The following is a 19,624-nucleotide window of genomic DNA, read 5'->3' as shown; positions in this document are numbered from 1 at the left end:
GTGTCAATCCACACAATATGTGGCACTGGTTTCTTTAAATCACATGCTGTGTGAGGAAGTACTTCTGAATCTGCTGTCCATCTATCATTGGGCAGCCCTGAGTTCCAGTAGAACTACACCACACAATATTTTATAAATCTCTATCATTTTATAAACCTCTATCATACTCCATCCCTTATTTTTTGATATTATTCATACAACATATGATTTTGGCATCAGAGTGCTAGATAGGGGATGAAGGTGTGAGACTGTAAGACCAAAGAGGAGAAGATTGTAGTAGTATAGCTGAGTGGCAGCCAAGACATAAACCAGATATTTTGCTGAAGGGAGAGAGCAAGGGCTGTATTTTTCAGTGCTGCAAGGGGAGAAGTGACACACCTTGGATCCAGACTGAATTTGGGGAAACAAAGGTGAGAGAGGAGTCAAAGAACTACAAGCCTGTTCAAATGGACAGGCAGCAACATTGTTGGTGTACAGAAGAGATGGGGAACCTGTGGCCCTCCAGATGTTATTCAACTCCAGCTGCCATAAATGATTGATCATTGACCGTGCTGTCTGGGGCTTGTGGGATTCAAATGACTAGAGGGCCACAGGTTCCCCTACCCTGGTGTTCAGTAAACGGAGAGTGTTTTTCCTTAATAAAAAAACCTTTGTTTAATAGCTTTGCTTCACAGGTAAGGTGCTCCATTCCCCTTTATACATCCTTTTTTGTTGAGCTCTACAATATGCGTCTTGAAAGTAATTGACTAGAACTGTACACAGGGTCCCAAACATGCCCAAAGCATCGGTTAATTCTTGAAAATAACAGCATGGAATTCTGGACAAACTTAACTGTATAAAAATCTTCCCAGAGATTTGTTATCTTTTTATAGTTTTGTGTGCCAGTGAGAGTGCCTCTATACCATTTTTAAAGGCAAAAACTTAATTGTAAATAAGATTACTTGAATGTCTTTTTTTTTTTTTGTAAGCTCAGGTTTAGGACAACTGGATAGATTTGTAATTCTATGTGTTGGCTCTGTCCATGTTCCTCTTTGTGATTTTTTTATATGGAGAATTTATGTAATTTGATTTAGGAAACAGTGCATGCATCATTTGCTGTTGCAGCAGCATTCTTTTAGTTCACCATGAATTGTTTTTCCATTTAGATTGGACATGCTCATGAATGGTTCTGCGTGTTAACACAGTGGGAAATTTGTACACACCACTTCATTCTGGGAAAAGTAATGCTAGTGTCCCTATTATTAAATGGGAATGTTATTGCTTGTTGTCGTGCATGCTGTGTAGATCCTAAGGGTCATTGTAAGGATGGAGACCCTCACATTAGGAATGCCGCATGCTGGGAGGAGAGACTTATCCTTTCTCTCGCCAGCCAAGTTCCTGAAGAAAATTTCCCCCTGAGCTCCACAATTAGGAATAGGAAAAGGCTCCCTGTGGTGCTAATGGGAATTTTATTCCTATCCTTAATTCCAGTGTATGAGAGTTGCAAGGGTACCATATTTATTGGGATCATGGCTGGGGAGAAAAAGGTTATATCTGTCCTCCCTATATGCCTCCTCAGGGCCTCTCACTCTTGCTCTTAAAACAAAGCTGATGTGATTGCCAATGATGCATTTAGCGTCATGTGTAGTTGGCCCTCATTTCCACATTGAAACAACAACGACAAAAAGAATTTGGGAAACATTTGTAATAAATTGGATATCCATTTTATAATTGTGTTAGCTTTTCCCCTCTTCTATCATTTCCTATATTTGTCTAATGCAAATATAGTAGTAATTCCTATGGTTAGTTTGTAGTAATTCCTATGGTTAGTTTCCCAAAAACTGCTTTAGAATCTTTAAAAAGAAACAGAATAATGGGATTATATTGCAATCGTCTTGGAAGCAGTTCCATTGGATTTCATATAATGGTCAGTGTGTAGGGAATCCCAAATTCACTCTTGAGGTTTATTGGCAGAATTAAAAAGGGATGGATGTTTGTAGCACCTCTTTGTTGGTTAGTCCCTGTTTGAATCTGCTATCTCACACAGTTAACTCTTGCCAAAGACTTGCTTTGGGAATTAGGAATGTATTCACTTCGCCACAGGCAACAGTAGAGTGCTGTCCAATCTAATGGATTGAAGCAAGTGTGATCAGAATTGGGTTTTTTGGAGAACAGACAGTTTGAATTGTAATGTTAAGTGCACATCAAAGGAAAAACATGACTTTAGGGCACCTGTGGTGTGTTTTAATGGCAGGTGGAAGGGACAGGAGGACCATAAGAAATTCTTGTGGGAAACAGCATTGTATTGGTTTGCATGTAGATTGTGGGGAGCACATAGTCCTCTTGTATTACACTAATTGGAGGAGCTACAATGGTATTTTGACCCAGTTAAGACGCAAGGAGGTAAGGGTCAAGAATGAACTTGTCTCCCCTTGCTAATTGTGTCTCAGTAGGGGATTTTGTCTCATGGTTGAGAACCATTGCTCTTGATATATCTAGTTTAAAGTGTATATTATACTAACTAGGTTTTCAGTGGCTTCAGAGTATTAAATATAAATGCATCTAATATGGAAGATTCAGAAGTCATGTCTTCAGTCACTTATCCAGGCAGAATGTGTTCAGAAACATTAGTTTAGGCCTTCTGATGGGATGTGCACTCTGTTAGGCACCCCAGAGGATTGTGTGTTGAAGCTTGAGCTTCCAGTAAATGCTCCCCCTTGCCACTCTGACCCTGGCTCTTCCACAAAGCTTTTCCCCCATTTCCCAACCCTGAAGAACTGATTTAAATGAGGAATTAATTTCAGTGAAGTAGAATAAATTAATTGGAATAGGAAAAGAGTTCTGACTATATAATACTCTAGGGTTTATATTCACTTTTAATGTGTTCACTATCCCTGTCCCTTTGGGGGAGAATCGCTGCCGCTTACTAAAGTCCCCATTAATTTTCTAGCAAGGAGTCAATGTTTTAAACCACAGTGTCTACCATATTACCAGGAACTCATATATATATCCTGTGTTTGACCTTCTGAATTCCCATTTTTCATGTTGATAGCCGCAAGTACTTAAAAGTGGATGAAGAAGTTAAAAAGTGTAACATAGTTTTGGTAGAATAATGACCGGATAACAATTTGCACATACAGTTAACATGGCATTCTTAGTTTGGTGGAAGCTTTCCACCAAAATCTCGTATCCTATTTCCACGAGTGCCCAACCATTCTAATATAAAGAGAGCCATTACTGTGCATGGCATCTCATAGAGCACAAGGGGACAGGTCCCTGCCCAGAGAGGTTAGAATTAGTAGAAGCAGGGTCAAGAGGGAAAGAATGGGTTTATTCAGCTGTACTTATTTAGGCTTAGTTACAGTAGATAATAGACTCTACTGTAATTTTAAATTCTGGTATATATGGAGTGATAAGAATACCATAACCCTGCAGGATCAGTTCAAACAAAGGCCTATATGGTCCAGCATCCTGTTCTCAGGGTGGCCAACCAGATGCCTTTGGGAAGCCCAGAAGCAGGACATGGGCAGAATTGCACTCTTCCCACATCTGATTCCCAGCAACTGGTATTCAGAGGAATATTGCCTCCAACATTGAGGTAGCATTTGGTTAACATGACTTGTGACTGCTAGGTTTGCTGTATTTAAAAAAGTAAAAATCAGGACACTTTTTTAAGACACCAAAAAATTGTGATTTTTAGATTGACTTGCCTAAGATCCAGGACAAAGCACCGCCTTTCAGAAATTCCCCATGGAGGTCAATTCCACCTTTGAAACCTCGTTAATGTCTGGAAAAATCCAGACATATGACAGCGTAATCATCCAGGATAGTATTTGCATAATATTTCCATTTGATGTTTTTTTGATTTAAAGTTTGTGTCTGATTATTTCTCTGTATCAGAAACAAACAAGATCCTAACCCAACCACTTACGTTGCTTTAAAATTACCCATCCCACACCCTCAACAAATAATCCTACCTGTTTATCATTAATGGTGTCTGCAACATATCATTCAGTCACATATTACAGACTCCCCACCCCCACCCCAAAAGGTGAACAAATACATGAGAGACAAAATACACAGAAAAAATCTGCATAGGCCCAATTAAAACATTTAATTGAGTTGCCCAGGATTAATTTTATGTAGCCATGCAAGTCTTTGCAATATTGAAGTTCAGTTCTGTATAATATAGGTAGAAGAAATAAAAACTTTGTATTACATGATACTACAAGCGCAGTCTAAAGAATACGTAAGTAAGCCCTCCATTTTTCTGTTACTAGTTCTGTTTCCTCTGGAATTTCCTCATGCATTTAAAAGGCCATAGATTGTTTAATGGCTGAAGGCCTTGTGCTTTTGTGCTTAGGCTGACAGGGGGGGAAATGGTGGTGTTCCATAGACAACCACAATAAGTATGGAAGGAAATCTGCCTTTCAGAAGTGCACACTACTTAAGTATTTGGACAAAATTAACAATGCACTACTCTCAAACTGCTCATCATGGACAGGATACAAAGAACTGTGACAATAAACCCAACGAACCCAAGGATGATATCTGAGTGGGGTCTCTCTAAATACCCCCCTCACATTTCACATGTTAAACTGCTTTTGGAACTGAAGGAAGAGTCCAAAGTGATGTGTAATAGAATAGTGGGGAAAGGCCTATGAGCTTCGGGGGCACTTTGGATGCTGGTGAGCCTAAACAGATCCTTGGATCCTGGCCACTCTTTCCAAGTCTACAAGGGGGAATAACAGTGAGCTAAGGGGTAACTACTTCTGCTGAAGTGTGAAGTGTACAGCTGGAAGAATGCATTCGGCAGTGAACCAGGGGTAAATTGCCTGTGCAAATGCGCCTTACCTAGTTATGAGAGACTCTGAATTTAATTATAGATATCCAGAGGAACCTAGTTTCAATTGTCTGCTTTTGTCATTGCTTATTTAAACAAACTGACATCTTGCATATTGTATATGCTTTGAAACAAAAAAAGTGTGAAATAAGGATTTTTTGAGTGTCTTAACTTTCCTGTATCTTCTATGAGTGCTCCAGATTTGCTGAATTGCTGCTCAGTGACATGTATTGATTTGATTCTCCAGTGGCTTCCACCAGAAATAGCAGTGGCATGTTAGAAGAATTCTCATGCCTAAATATTGCTTCTCTTAATAATGATATTAATAAAACTATTAAGCAATATAAATGTGGCAGTTTGTAAACCGAATCTTAGATTTTCTGTCTGGATTTTTAAAATAATCCAGTGGGATATGAAAAGAAACAAAGGATGGGACTTTTTGCACAATTGATCTGTCTTGTCAAATCACATTTCAGAGTTTCAGTGATAATCCTGCAAGTTACTGGTCGGTGTATTCCAGTTTGGGGCAGGTCTCCAAACAATAAAAAGAAACAGAGGAAAAAGCTACTACGAGATATAAAATTGCTGCTGGTTGATGTTAAATTTATGCAAACAGTCCTTAATCTAATTTACAGTTCTGTGGACAAACTGAAAGATAAACTCAACAAAATACTGAGATTTGGCAGTCACAACTAGGAAAAGTATTGCCTTTTTTATTCAGCATGAAATACAGAGGGGCCCTCATGTATACATGAGGTGACTTCCACTCATTTATTTGACCTTGTGCTATAGTTTTGTAGAAAACAATGAAACTAATCAAAAGATGTTTTCCTACCTGTGTGGAAACAGGGATAGAATCTGTATATTAAAAGGTGAAAGATCTATATCATCTGAAGGGAAACCATAGTATCTATATTTTGTGGCAATGAAGAAGCTCATCTGCTAGCACTCACATAAGCATTTGCGGAACAATGCTAGTGGCTATAATTCTCTGGCTCCAACCCATTGTGCTTTCTTATGCTGTCCCTGCAACAGAAATGCAAGCTTGAGGGGAAGATACATGCACACTGCACAAATGAAAAACAAATGCATTATACCGACATGCCATAGAAGTAACTTTAAAGAGCTAGAGTGCAATATCTGGAAGAGATGAAGTAACAGTAACAGCATAACGGAGATTAGAGAAGTAGGACAGTAGAAGGAGAATTGTGCTAGGAATGCAAAAGTGTTCCCAAAGTAATGTTACTTTTAAATTTGAAATAAAGTATGAAATACTTTCGGCATCGCTCATAACCTTAAATGCATTTGTTAAGATTGTGTTTTTTAAAGGATGTTTTGATTTCAGTTTGATTTCAGTTTTAATTTTATACAGTTTTTGAAAGAAAGTGACAACACAGTAAAAATTGTAAGAGGCATGCAATTTTAGTAAGTTGGAAAATAATTGGGAAGTGACATCTTAAAATGTATTACTAAATTGATTAAAAGACAGAATAAAAGCCAGTGTGTATCTCCAGTCAGTTGTATTGGTTGTAATAGTATATCCTATTTTTCAAGCCTTGCAAAACATTGCCCCTAAGAGGCTCATAATCTGCAACTGCTTGATTTAGTTGCAGAGATGTAAAGGTTCAGGGGAAGGAGTTTTAAAAATTTTGCTAAACTAGTTTTCTTTCCTGTTGATATCCCCCTTATTTTTTCAGTGGATAGGTTGGAAACCTTCAAGGAAATCTCATGCATACCTCTCAATGTCCCAATTTTCTAGAGAGACTCTGGGAATTATGAAAGCCATTCTGGCTTCTGAATTGATCCTGGAATGTCCCTATCCTCCCCACCCCCCCCCCGGCCAGCACTGCCACCAAGCTTGGGGAGGAGAACGAGCTGGCACTTGTCCCAAGCGATGATTGTGGCAGCAGTTGTGGCTGCAAAGGAGCATCCCCGTTGCCACTGCTGGCCTCCTCCCTTGGGCAGCTCGTAGCATCTTCCAAAGAGCGGAAGAGGAAAGGCTGTCGCTGCGAAGGCCCAGCCTTACGTGATGCACTGGCTCTGAGTGGCAGGCAGAGGGCAGGCCTGGCCTGGGCAGGAAGAAAGCGGGAGCAGAGTGCGAGTCTTGATTTTTTAAATATTTTTAATGCTTTGTGTATCTGCTTCTAATCTTGCCCCTTTTTAAAATTTATTTATTGGTGTGTGGTTTTCTTTTTGTAAATCTACCAAAGAATAAAATAAAATAAAATGGGATTAAGGGGTTTTCTCAGGATGGTGGAGAGTGTGTGTGCCCCATTGGTGTAGTGGTGGCGGCGCTCGTCCTTCTGATAGGAAATGACCTGGGGGAGGTGCCAAAAATGGGAGGTCGAGGAGGGTCAGTTGGAGAGTGAGAAATGTCCCTATTTTCATCTGAGGAATGTTGGACAGTATGCTGATGTGTTTTCTCAGTTAACTTGTTTCTGATGCAACATGTTCAAATAATATTATTGCACAGCTAATTTGTGCTACAGCAAATAACTTGCATCCAAGATATTAAAGGCTGTATCCATTGTTAGCCATACTCAAAGTATACTCATTGAAATCAGTAATACACACAGGTCTGTTGCCTGCGCACTCCGCATGATTGCCATGAACTATGATTAAACCTAGAAGTCTCTAATTAACCATAGGTTGCCATTTCATCCAAATTGGTTAACTGTGGTTACTAATTTTAGAACAAAACAAGATATTAAATTATAATTTGAAGTTGGTTTAACTTCCTTGTTTGCTCCAAAGCTGGTAAGCATGGTTTCCTAGTTCAGATGGAATGGGAAACTTGTTAGTTAGTGATATTTGCTTTAAATCACAGCTTGTTTGAATGGGCTTAGTAAGCGAGATGATAGTCTTTACTGGTCCATGGATGGAAACTATGTTCAAATGTTACAGAAGATATTCAGGCATTTGGTGCAGGAGTTGAATCATGGAAAATAATCTGATGAATGGTTTGAAAGTGCATATATAAAATCTTAAATTTTGTACATGTTGGTAGTAAGCAACTGAACAGAATATTCCACTTTATGGAAACCTTCAATTTAATGAAGTCCACAAAGCTCAAATGAATGAGTATCAGGCATTATGAATCTTTCAGACACTGATAAAGAGAAATCTGAGTTATGCTAGTATTTTTGAAAAAATGTATACGGAGAAGGAGTATGATATAACTACAGTAAATATGGTTTTAGGATAACCAATTTTCACTACAGTTACTATGGATACTGGTTACTAAAAAGGTGCACAGGGCAGGCTTCAACTCCCATGGAATTCTTATGAAGCTTCCTTCCAAGTAAACATGCACAAAATTGTGCTGGTGATATGTTGTTAAGAAGTTCAATGCTGTGTTCATAAAGTGTAGCCTAATAAGCAAATAGATTCCAAATTGCTTGCAGCACCAGGTAAAAACTTACTTGTTCATCTGGTATTTGGAAGTATCCGTTTGTACATGGTCTTTAGTGTAATTACTGACCGCTGCAAACTTGTATTATTATTTTTTTATAAAAGCTTTACTTCTCTGGTAGTGGTCTTTATTTTTTAATTGTGTTTCTGTTCATTGGGGGGAGCCATTGTTTTGTTTTTTAAATATCATTTGCATACCATCCTGGGATCTGAAATGCGTGAAGGACAGTCTAAAAGTTCAGTAAAACAAACTTACTTTTCTTTTATATTGTACTGATAGCTGGTCTTTGCCATGCTTCACATTCATTAAAGATCATTATTTTTCTCAAGTTCACAAGTCACATTTATGTCCGTTAATGACTTTAGTGGTTTAAAATCTCTTAAATGGTCTTTTGATATATTTGCAACATATGTACATTTTAGGTAAGAGTCTTAACATTTCCTTGGTTATGACAAAATGTGAGCATTAAGTAATTACAGGCTTTCTAACCTGATTTGCTAAAAACTCAACTTTTCCAACTCTACTGATGAAATCTATTTGCAAGTGGCTGAAATGAATAGCAACTGCTTAGAATATCTCATTTAAGAGAGAGGTCATTTAGCATCAGTATAAGCCTTGCATTGAGAGAGCTGCAGAGAGACTTCGATTGGTGTAATTCCCAGGTCTACGGGAACAAGATGAGCTTATGTTCTTGAACTTTCTAAGCAGCAGTAGATTTCTACCATATATGTATCCTGCCCTTCCTCTAATGAACTTAGAGCAGTGCTTTGGACACTCTCAGCAACCCTCTGTGCCAGTTAGTCTGAGAGAAGCTGATATGTCCAAGGCCAACTTGCGAGCAGTGTAACTTGGAATAAATGTAAGTCTAGATTTGCTGCATCCAAATCTAATGTACCTCAACTGCACTACATACTCCCAGTGCTGCTAGTGAAAGAGAGCTAGCAAACTGCCCACTGTTACTTCTGTTCTAGCATGTGAGCAAGAGCCAATGGCAATGCAAGGAACACAGTGAAGAAAATGTGTTGGCATTCAGTATAGTATACCATTTAATAGGATAGAATGGGGAATACTTCCATGTACTGGTTTCTGGATTGCCTCATACTCTTGTCTGCTACCAGAAAGGGTAGTGTTAAGGAGAAATTATTGAATTACTGCAGTTCTTGACCTTTTATAAGGATATAAGGTTTTTGCTCAGATCTCTTGCATTATATTATGTACAGAAAATGGCTTGAGTGTCTGATGTGGTGCCAGTTCCAATTTTCCATTTCTGCCCCTTATCCTAGCTCCCGGAGCCAGCCTGTAGATCTATGTTGATGCAGTGAATGAGAACTTTGTACGGTGGCAAATCCAAATTCATCTATTTGTATACATGATGGCTGACTATTGGGGGAGTATTGATTATGAGTAACGGCCTTTCTACACAATTATTTTTACACAATAAAAGTGATGTTGCCACTTTCTCCAAGAAAATGAAGCATCTTGCCCAGGAGGTCTGCCTTTTAGCAGGATATGCCATTTTTTCATTACTGAATGCCAATGTTTTCTTGTTGCTGTGGAAAACGATTGCTGAACCAATTGCTTTGAGGGATGTGGTAGAGCAAATGTCACCAAAGCCTATGATTATATTGTAGTAAGTGAAAGATGTATGACCCATTTCAGCCTCTAGGAAACATACTGTCCTGTTCAAAACAGTTGTTGCAAACCATGTCCATGATATTCCATTATGCAAGTTGTCTTTGTTCATATGAGTGCATTCCTGAAAGAGGTAGGAACTGATGTGGTAGTATGGTGCAAATTCAGCTTGAGGTTTTGTCAGTTTCTGAGTTTCATGTAGACCCAAAGTGGAATAGATAATAATTATCTAGACTTCAATGACAGGCTTTGTATATACTAGGGATGGGAACTTATGGTTCTTCAGACAATGTTGGAATCTAGCTCCCATCTTGTTCTGCAAGCATTGGTCAGGAGAGATGGGAGTTCAGTTCAAAAAGGTATAGAGGACTGCACCAAGTAATTATCTTATAAAGTTCATGAGAAATTGATTTTGAAAGGTATGTAACCAGGAAAAGCAGTTCAGTTTGGGGTGAATTATTTATTCATTATATATGTAGAGTGCCCACCCCAATAACTAAATCCAGAAGTTAGGTGGAAGGGAAGCCATTCTGCTGGATGTGAAATAATCCAGTCTGTGGACACTGAATAACCTCCATTGTTCTAAATAAAATTCAGAAGACTTCTACCCAGGTACTGACCAGGCCAACCTTTTTTTCGGTTTGCTTATGAGATCTGACAAGATCATCCCTTGTGGTTTTATTTGTATTCTTGGAAGCCTTAGGGAGAGAAATAACTGGAGCAGCAATGAAATCTAACCTTGCTATATAACATAACCAAAGACATATCAGTAGGCCACTGGAAAAACAGCCATGTATGACAGTGAATATTTAAAGGGTAAAGGGACCCCTGACCATTAGGTCCAGTTGTGGACGACTCTGGGGTTGCGGCGCTCATCTCGCTTTACCGGCCGAGGGAGCTGCCGTACAGCTTCCAGGTCATGTGGCCAGCATGACTAAGCCGCTTCTGGCGAACCAGAGCAGCACACGGAAACGCCATTTACCTTCCCACCTATTTATCTACTTGCCCATTGATGTGCTTTTGAATTTCTAGTGAATATCTAGCTCAATGTAAATAAATTCTGGAAAATGTATAGTATCAAGAGGTAAAATTGTTATAAGCAAGTAGTTTTAAGTGTCTAGAAGTGTCTGTAATTGTTTGTTTTCAATAGTAATTTGGGAAACTTATGTACAGTGGTACCTCAGGTTAAGTACTTAATTTGTTCTGGAGGTCCGTACTTAACCTGAAACTGCTCTTAACCTGAAGCACCACTTTAGCTAATGGGGCCTCCTGCTGCTGCCGTGCCGCTGGAGCACAATTTCTGTTCTCATCCTGAAGCAAAGTTCTTAACCTGAAGCACTATTTCTGGGTTAGCGGAGTCTGTAACCTGAAGCGTATGTAACCTGAAGCGTATGTAACCCAAGGTACCACTGTGTATAACTCAGCCTTGTAAATGAGCCCACAAAAGTTACTAGTCTGAAGATTTGTTTAGTAGCTTGTTGGCAAGCTAGTAAGGAAAACTTCCTTCTTTCAACACACTAGCCGGAAAAGAGGGATTCCTACATCACTATTTTACCAGCTCACCCACTCATATTCCTGTTTTCCTTTTCCCTCTCCAGAAGCTGCTATTTGCCTTGTGGTAGGACACATGGTGGTACTGCATGATCATTTAAATTAGGTTAATGGGCAGGAGAATGAGTTGCAACTCCCATCTTCCCTGACTGCCATAGCCACCATCCATTCTAGGAGGTCCTCAGCTGCTTTATTATGTGTGCTTTTTTGCTGAGATGGTTTCCCACCACACCATACATTTAAAGCAGCATCATACAGCATCACAAGAACTACAGTTCACAGAGTTCCTTGTGAAAAGGGATTGACTATTAAACCACTCTGGAAATTGTAGGTCTTTGTGGGGGAATGGGGGTCTCCCAATAACTTGCAGTACTGTTGTTAGCAAGCTACAGTTCCCTGTATTCTTTGAGGGGAAACATGACTGTTTAAAGTGATATGATGGATCAGATATATGAATGTGATCCTTGGTGTTCTACTTTAAAATTGCCTATATTTGAATTGGTACAAGCTTCTTTAAGCATATACAATTTGCGTTGTTAACCTTTCAGTTGGAGACTACACCAGACAGTTGTGGTGACCGATGGGATTGTTAGAAATATGTGTGTGTTTTTAATACCTGTTTTGGTTCTGGTGGCTTACTGTTACAGAACAAACAAACATTAAAATGCTATTTGTCTAATAGTTTTCTTTCTAATCGTAAGGAAACTGGAAACGAGAGAGATGCCCCAGGGCCATTGCAGTTTCCAAAATAATACCATAAAAACTAACCTAGTAGCAATTTTCTTTTTAATTGATTTACTTATCAATTATCTCCTTGATTTTCATTTTGAAAGTACACAAACTGTTACAAGCCAAAGGTTGCAGAACTCGTGACTATTTAATTGGGATATATGACGTATATATCAGAAATATATAGAAGCATCTGTTGGAGTTAACTGCAAAAATGTGACAAAGATTTATGAACTGGAAAATAAACTTTGGACAAGCATAGAGGATGAAATATGGGCAAGTATATGGATTGTGTGGATATAAAATAAATTAATATACTGATGGTATTTAATCCCATCAAAGATTGCTAAATAAGATCACAAACGTAAATTCATTACATTGTTGCCTAGGTTATTATCTTGTCTATTGATAAAGGGCTAACCCATAGGACACAGTCATACAGGCTGTAATCCATGCAGATTTCAGACCCATGGTTTGAAGTTGAATTGTTTTGAACAAGCCATAGTTAAGATTAGCCACAGTTTGTAGGACTTGAATAACATGACAAGCTGTGGTTAATTTTTAAAAAATATGGAAGTGAAAGCTTCACAACTTATGATTGCATCAGAAAAAGGAACGAGGCGAGGGAGGGGGCATGCAAGCCCAGAGTTAGTTGCAAGTCTGATTTCTGTGACCATAATATATTTTTCAATTTGACACCCAGACACAGCCATAATGGGGCATATTATTTTAAGTGCTTGAGCACATGACGACTGTGATGGTCGTAGGATATATACCCTGAATACAGAGAAGTAAGGGAAATAGTTGTTTACTATGTAAAGTCAAAAGACAAGAGGTAGATTTATGCCAAAATATATTGGACAGTCTTTCAGATGCCACAAGACTTAATTGTTGGTGTTGCTTTGAAAAAACGAATGTATCTCGTTACCTTCTGGAATGTAACAACTAAATATTACATGCAGTGGAGTTTAAAGACATGGTCTGGTGATAAAGCAGCTGGCAAACTGAACATAAGAGCTGGTGGTTTGCATGCATTTTGAAGCATGCTTTCATAGGTTAAGCTTTCATAGGTTAAGCATGCAATTTAAAAATTGAGAAGATTAATTTGTGAACCCGGTCACAGTGAGTCTGAGGTTGCTGGGGTGGGGGCACAGGAAGCAATAAGCGACGTGGCATTTTTGAGATTGGAGTGGCCACAGTTTTATTGAGTACAGATGTCAGTAGGCCTAGAGATTGGGTATGTATCCCAACCATCCCGATTGCTGGCTGATGACTTCATCAGGGTGAAACCTGGGTTAAGGATCAACATATGATGCACATCATATATGGGTGATTCCTCCAGGATGCCATTGGGGAGTTCTATGGCTCATTGTCTGCCCCCCATCTGGACATACAGACAGAATCCTTCCCCTTGGAGATGGGATTTAAATATGGGTTTCTGTGGTTCTGTTATAGCAACATTTAATTTCTAGAGTGCTGTGGCTTTCCTATTTTTGCTTCTAGAAGTCAAGTAATAGAAATTGAAGTGTTTTGAGCAGAAAACTTTTCAAAAACTTTTTAAAAAAACAGTCTAGACTTGCATGGCCAGAGGTATTTGATATTGCCCGTATAAAATCTTAGTAATACTCAGAGTGGACCCATTGAAAATCAGCCGCCTTAAGTAACTTAAATTCCTCCAATTTCTGACTTCAGCATCTCATAACTAAAACGTTCATGCTTTGGATTCTTCCCACATTTATATGCACTTTGGTGCAGCATTTCCGTCTGCCAAAGAAACAAACAGGTATTGTTTTAGTTGCAGATAAACAACCGCAAAGTAGGTGTAATGGCATTCACTCATCCATTCTCCCCCCCTAACCCCCCTTCTCCTCAACTGTTGAAAGTGATTATAATCTCCTTGAGAGAGGGGACCTTTTTTCTATGTTATTGTGTGCCACTACCAATCAGTTTATATAATATAAAGTGTATAGTACCTTACTAATGTTATATAGGTGAGGAATAATAATACTAATCAGCTTGTCTGCTTGGCCAACAAAGCTCTCTTGGGTATTTGTACTTCTATTGCATGTACATAAATAGATCTTTGTGTCCCCAGTATTGTATAAAACAGGTTTCCTCAACCTCGGCCCTCCAGATGTTTTTGGCCTACAACTCCCATGATCCCTAGCTAGCAGGACCAGTGGTCAGGGATGCTGGGAATTGTAGTCTCAAAACATCTGGAGGGCCGAGGTTGAGGAAGCCTGGTATAGAATGATACAGGCCTTGATGCAGTGGCTAATATTCAGTTATTCAGTTATTTGTTGCTGTTGAGTTCATTTTTCTGCTTAAAGTCCTTTACCTCATGCTCAATTATCAAATGATCGCTTAAAAATAGCTTAAAGTGTTTGGTGCATATGGCATCATAATAAAAGGATATGGTTTTTAAGAGAGCTAATCTTTAGCCAAGTAGGTGGTATGGTTAGAGCTGGGAGCATACCATCAGAACTTGTAAGGAGTGGTTGTATAGCTTCTTAGGCATGCTGACAGATTGGCATCTGCCACATATACCCGGACAACACCATTACTGGCCCCAACAACACCACACATACCATCTCGGGACTATTCAATTGCTCATCATCTAACATTGTGTATGGCATCAAATGCCAACAGTGTCCTTCAGCTCTCTATATTGGACAAACAGGCCAAACCTTACGCCAAAGAATAAATGGACATAAATCTGACATCAAGAACCACAAAACAGAGAAACCAGTAGGAGAACACTTCAATCTCCCAGGACATTCTATACAAGATCTCAAAGTAACTGTTTTACTACAAAGGAATTTCAGAAATAGACTGGAAAGAGAAGCTGCTGAATTGCAACTCATTACCAAACTTAAAACCATGAAGAGACCTGGTTTGAACAAAGACATTGGATTCTTATCCCATTATACATGACTAAGCCATTTCTCACCTTCTCACCCCTTGCCTTTTCCTGTAAGACCTATTACAGTCGTTAAGAGTCGTCAGCAGACTCATCTCAGCTATCTGCCAATCTCCAATTCCCACCACCCTTCTGAGTAATACCCCTCCCCACCTTCTCACTATATAGAAGGATCTGGCAACTTCTGTTTCAGTGTATCTGAAGAAGTGTGCTTGCACACGAAAGCTCATACCAAGAACTAACTTAGTTGGTCTTAAAGGTGCTACTGGAAGGATTTTTTTTTTATTGTGATTTCTAAGGTCGTTGTGTTAAGATTTCTCATCATGGAATGACTTTCATATCTGATAATGCTTATGGATCATTTCTAACTACCGTTGGACATTTACCAAATTAATGGGCTTTGTTTTATTTTGCTATTTTTATAATATCAGAACTAATAGATCATATCCTTGTTTTGCTTGTGTGGTTTTTTTGTTTTGTTACCTGGACTTGTTTTCAGCTGTTTATCTGCATGCAAAGAACTTCCCCTGTATCCTTGATTCTTGGTTTGCTTTTATTTGGTTAATTCACTAGAACATCATGCTGTTCTGGTCACTAAAATACAGCAGTATTTTAGCCATCTTGTACTCCATGTTTCTAAATTTGTTTTTACTTTTCAAGCAAGCTTATTGGTGTGTGAAGTAGTTGCTGACTTTGGTGCATGCATTGTAAGTGTATTTTCTCCCTAATCCCCTACCCCAGCTATATGAGCTCTTACGTGGTGTTGGAAGTAGATACAAATAGTTGAAATCACATCCAGATAAGACTGAGGCAATCATACCTGGCAAGCGTTGTGAATTAGAGGCTGATATCTACTGAACATTTCACCTAGCTTCCCAGATCTTACATTATTTGTGTGCTCTTGTATCTGTTACTACCATTGTACCTCTAAATCTAGGGCCAGGAATACTCCCATTCATTTTCAGCATGTGAGAAGGTTGCATTTTTTCTGACAGATGCATATCTAGTAGTGGTTTGCTTTTTGGCTTGAATCTAGACTACTGCATTTATGTAGTGTTCTTTACTTCTTTTCAAAAACTTTACTTAATGCAGAATGCGATGGAAGCACCTTCTGATAGCAGAGGGTTGTAGAGAACAAACCATGCTATTGCACAAAAGCCTTTTTCCAGGATCAATAGACTAGGAGTTGCTGCCTTCTTTCAATTTGATGTTCTCAGAACTGCACAAACCATTATTTGGACCCAAGTCCTAATCATAAGAACCCATATTGGTGGCTGTCCCACAACTGTGGACTGAAAGTGCTGTGATCTGTTTTGTTTAGGCTATCCTAAATAGGCTTACCTAATATGTGGTGGTCACATAGTATTAGCATGAGTATGTTAGAAATAATAAATCAGTTTTGTATGAGTGTATTGTCTGCTTCATACTCTGTGCAGTGCATGATTTCTCCTACACAGGGATTAATCCCAGTGTAAAAAATTGTGCTGTCTTAAAATAGAAAGAGGAAGCTAAAACATTCCTCAAGCCTCTACCATCTCATAATGTGAATAGCTGTGGCTTTAGAGATCTGCCTTCAGAAGAGAAAATGTTTTGTGTTCCCTAATAATCAGTTTAGACAGTACAAGGACCAGACATCCATGTGAAGCTTACGACAATTCTCAGAACAATGGGTGACTTTCCTTATGACAATCCGGAGAGTTTTCTAGGAGTGGCCCCGACACTCCTATTTTGTCCCCCATCCCACCTTAGTCTGCCATTTTTTAGAGTACTGCAAAAAAGGTGGAATAAAAATTATAAGAAATTAAAAGTTATCACGTTTTTCCTGTATTCGGTTTGAATTTGAAACATCTTCAAGAAAAGAACTGACATTGTACTGACATCATAACGTATTTGTTCAGTCGGTTTCTGAGCCACTCAGCAATATCAACTTTGGCTCAAGTCAGTGTATGCCACTGACAGGTGGTGTTGTGAACTACAGCATGACCACAAAGTGGGTTGAGCTGCTGGCAATGTCAGAGGCCAACAAGGAGGGGGAGAGAGGCTGGTGCGTGAGAGGGATGTGCAGGCAGGCAGCCCAGGCTTACTGTAGAGGCTTGATAAGGCCTCAGGGGAGAAGGAAGGAGTGGCTTTGGCGAGGAGGGGGTGGCCATGGGGAGTAAGGGGAGGGGTGGCTTAGGTGAACGGGGTTGTTGCCTAGGTGCACTTGGCAAGCGAAGCAAGCAGAGGCTCAGGCCCTAGTACAGTGTTTCTCAAACTTGGGTCTTCAGCTGTTTGTTGGGCTACAACTCCCATCATCCCTGACCACTGGTTCCATTTCTCACTTGCATACCTGCAAAGCATGGAGGAGGGAATAGGCAACTAACATGCCTGATTTATCAGCCTGTTAATTGGGCAAGTTAAGAGTTGTAGTCCAACAACAGCTGGAGACCCAAGTTTGAGAAACACTACCCTAGTACAATAATAAAAACATAGCAGTAAAATCTGGATAGGAAGCCTTTTTCTGTACAAGGAAGCCATCAATTCTTCCTTTCTTTACCATTCTTTACTAGAATGGAAATGTTCAAATAAGAGAACAAAATCTCTGCTTTTCTCTAAACTATTCAGCTTTCTCCCCTTTCTGTTATGTGGGAACCTAAGGATTAGTTTGCTAAGCCAAAATTTCTCACCAGAAATTATGGAACTCCTCAAACCTGATTGTGTCAACATTGCCACCTATGGCAAAGCATGTTGCTAATTCTTTACTTTTATGTTTTCTTCCCTCCCCCATTGTCAGCGCATATTCTCTTAAGAGTCCTTGGATTTTATTTTTATTTCTAGGTGCTGGCATATCTCTAGCTGCCTAATTTATTGGTTTTTCCTGTGCCACTGTTTGTACATCAGTGCTTTCTCATGCGTTTCTGTAACTGAGCTCAGGTGTGAATTCAGTCAGCTATGTTCATGGTTGTGTAATGTTGATGTCTGTTTATGGAACATGGAATGTAATGCTAGGTTCTAGAAGCTTAAACTGTGATGTTGCCAGAGACCAATTGCAGTTTAGTTTTTTCTCTTGACGATGCCTTCCTCTAAAGCCCAATGGACTTCTGAAGTATTAAGGGCTACTTGCTATCATACTGGATAGGCCCTTCAATTTCTGACTGTTTTTGACTTCAGTGTCTCATAACTAAAACGTTCACTCTTTGGATTCTTCCCACATTTATATGCACAGATCAAGGTTCAAATGGGACCCTGTTTTTGTTATTATGTGTGTTGATATGGTTGTTTGGTGCCAAATGACATTAGTTGTCCTTCCACGTTTTTCACTAGACATAGTTTGGAGAAGGCAGACTTCAGCCATATATGATAGTTCATATATCTGCCAGAATCGGTCATAAAACGGCAGGATGAAGTCATGGGATGGAGCTTCACAGAATAGGGCATAATCTCTAGAAAACGCTTTTGAACTAGTGTACAGCTATTGCTTAAATGTGCCTTGCCATAGTCAACACATAATATATGACCAGTAGAGATCAATCTAACACAATCCCTCTACAACTGTGACACTAGAGTTAAGTAAAAATTAAAAGTGCATACAGAGCAGATAAGAGGATAGCAATCTTTGGGTCATCGGGAGTGTTGGGGGGGTAGTTTAATCTTTCCCACCAATTCTTCCATTCTTGTAGACAGCAATCTTGGCTGCATGTGGGAGGAAATGTTAAAATGTGTAGTGAGATGGTGCAGAGATCATGTGTGCCTGACTGTAGCTATTGACCTACTGTCCACCACTGCCTGTGTCCCTCGGGGCCAAAAGGGTTCCCTATTCCTGCTTTAAACCATGATGGGATTGAGGAAGTTCAGGTTGGGGTTAGTAGAATATGTAAAGGAGATTGTGAATATTACTATCATTCCTTATTGCATTTTCTCTGATCATTTTCAGGGGAGTAGTTGGGAGTTGGAAGACTGCCAGTTCCTGAACCCCTAGTGAACATATGTCACAGTTATTGAGATAGAAGTTTATTCCTTAATGAGAAAGACATGTTCGTTAAAAAGCAAAACGTGCCCCAAAGTGGGAAGCCGCTTTGTAGCAGTTGCCCAGAAAAGACTGTATACTCTGCTGTTTTTAAGTAAATAGATATGCTGGGTGGTTTCAACTAACTTTCACTCAGAGTAAACCCACTGAAATTCATGGATCAAACCCATTTAGGAACTCCATTCACACCACCTTGGATATAAATGTACTAAACAAATGCCGTATTTAAAAACTTGATGGTGAAGGGTGTATGTTCGCAGGGAAGATAGTAAGAAAGGTCAAAATGATTGGTACATAAAAAGAAATTAATCCAAGATGTAGCTGGTTTCACCCTGAAAATAATTCCTTCCTTCATAGTCAGTTTTAGACACATCCCACTTTAATAAAAACGTAAGTAAATATTAGAAAAATATTGTTTCCTCACTATTTCAGATGAGCAGCAAAACCAGGGTTCCCACAATAAGAATTTCAGCATGATTGATTATGCTCATTAATTTCAATGGGTCTGCTCTGAGTGAAATTAGCTATATTCCACCCAATCTGCAGTCCCAC

At 39.3% G+C, this 19,624-nt stretch overlaps 2 protein-coding genes across 9 annotated transcripts in view; both read left to right on the top strand.

Moving 5' to 3' along the window:
* ACOT12 (acyl-CoA thioesterase 12) overlaps positions 1 to 19,624 on the top strand; it is a 182,306-nt gene that overhangs the window by 21,443 nt on the left and 141,239 nt on the right. The window lies entirely within an intron of this gene.
* SSBP2 (single stranded DNA binding protein 2) overlaps positions 1 to 19,624 on the top strand; it is a 119,167-nt gene that overhangs the window by 9,926 nt on the left and 89,617 nt on the right. The window contains exon 1 of one of the 8 annotated variants that reach the window (XM_080972985.1): positions 18,125 to 18,277. The exons of the other annotated variants lie outside the window; for them this stretch is intronic. The gene's annotated coding sequence lies outside the window, so the exon portion shown is untranslated. Of the gene's footprint in view, positions 1 to 18,124; positions 18,278 to 19,624 lie in introns of those variants that run through there. 8 annotated transcript variants of the gene reach the window in all.

Source organism: Podarcis pityusensis, assembly GCF_964106645.2.
Source record: "Podarcis pityusensis genome assembly, chromosome: 11".
In the NCBI taxonomy this organism is placed as follows: domain Eukaryota; kingdom Metazoa; phylum Chordata; class Lepidosauria; order Squamata; family Lacertidae; genus Podarcis; species Podarcis pityusensis.
The sequence above is the reverse complement of the archived record's forward strand: the minus strand, read 5'-3'. Positions and strand labels throughout refer to the sequence as shown.